We start from the raw sequence: 1,652 nt of genomic DNA on the forward strand, positions 1-1,652 counted from the left end.
TAATGCGGAAAATAAAAGTAAATGACACAACAAGATTTTGTTAATGAGGAAACCGCAAATGCAGAAAAACCCCGGGACCTTGTCCAGAATTGAATACTCTCAGGATTAAGACGCTACACAAAATTAAACCAACTTCGTATAGTTGAGACCAAGCAACTAAACCTATAGTTCACCTAGTCCCGTCTGTATTCCCACGCCACCAACCTGTAATAAGTCACATTCTTGGAACAATTCCTTTGGTTCGTATTCCAAACAGTAAAGGAACAACAAATTTGTTTGGTAGCAACTCTCTTCAACCAAGTGATGTGAGTTCGACAAAGGCTTTTCTGTTTATCTCAATAAACTCCTTCGTCGGGTTCTTAGATCTATCTTATTCTCAACTACCCAAGGTAATTGTTAAGATTTTACAATCAATACTTTTAATCACAAAGAATTGTATTGATGCCGATCTACACAACTAATCAATCCAATCTACAACAAGGATAAACCGATTATAGTTGGATCCTCTATACCGAAACAAGTATTTTGCACACCAAAGATTATGAACCCAAAATCAGAAATATTTAATATCTTCTTTGTCTTCATATCTTCTTAGATCTTCAATAAACGCCTGCACACAACAACTTGAATCTCTTGTGATCAATCACGCACAGAACATAGTCTGTTAAAAATGGATTATCACAAGACATCTTTTTAGATATACAAACAGTCTAAAGATCCCTGTCGAAACTTCGATCTAGTTTGAGTGAATCTTATATCAGAAGAGAATATTCTCCAGCATAAACAAACTAGGTGCAGTCAAAGTTTAACCGCTGTTAGTCAATCAAATCAATCGAAAACAAAAGATAAACCGCAATTATCTAGTTTCCCACCAACGGTACTAATAGAGCTTTTCAATCCCGAAGAAAACTTTAAACTGAGCGGTCGTAAGAGATTTCGCCTAATTAGGTTACTCTCCTCTCCGAATAGGCGGCTTCACCAGTAACAACACAACCGAGGAACTTTGCTGTCACGAAGGATTAGTTTGCTAGAAATGCAAACTTCTAGTATTTATATACAAGGAAGTTTGGACACCAAGGAATTTCCAAAACCGAAAATATTCTCAAGATACGCAATATATTCCAAATTCGGTTTCCATAATTCATGGAAATGCTCTGTCCAAAATAATTACCGAAAATCTCTTTGGAAAATCTTCAACTAGTAAATGCACAATACTAATTCTCATTTTCCTAAAATAAAATTAAAAGCCTTAATTAAAAGATTATTAACTTATTTATGTTTCGATCATGGGATTTTCTTCTTTTATCTATTAAGGAATAACTTTAAACAATTAAAGATAAGCGTTACAACACATGTACAAAGTATGTCGACATCCTTACTTTGTAAGTCCTCTTTCATACTTACAACCTTGAAACCGATTTGCCACACTTCCGAACAAGTTTAGAATTGGTTCATCGGACTTTCAAGAATTATGTGATTGATCAAGAACACTCAATCACAGATCATGGGTTTAACGGTTCTACCAAAACAAGTTTCGGTTCTACCTCCATGTGAGCACCGTGCATAGTCACACTAGCTTTCCAAAATTCGGTTGACTAGGTACTAGGATCGGTACCTCACATATATATGGTATCTAACTTGAATGTGTTTCA

This window comes from Papaver somniferum, chromosome 1 (assembly GCF_003573695.1).
Source record: "Papaver somniferum cultivar HN1 chromosome 1, ASM357369v1, whole genome shotgun sequence".
Lineage (NCBI taxonomy): Eukaryota > Viridiplantae > Streptophyta > Magnoliopsida > Ranunculales > Papaveraceae > Papaver > Papaver somniferum.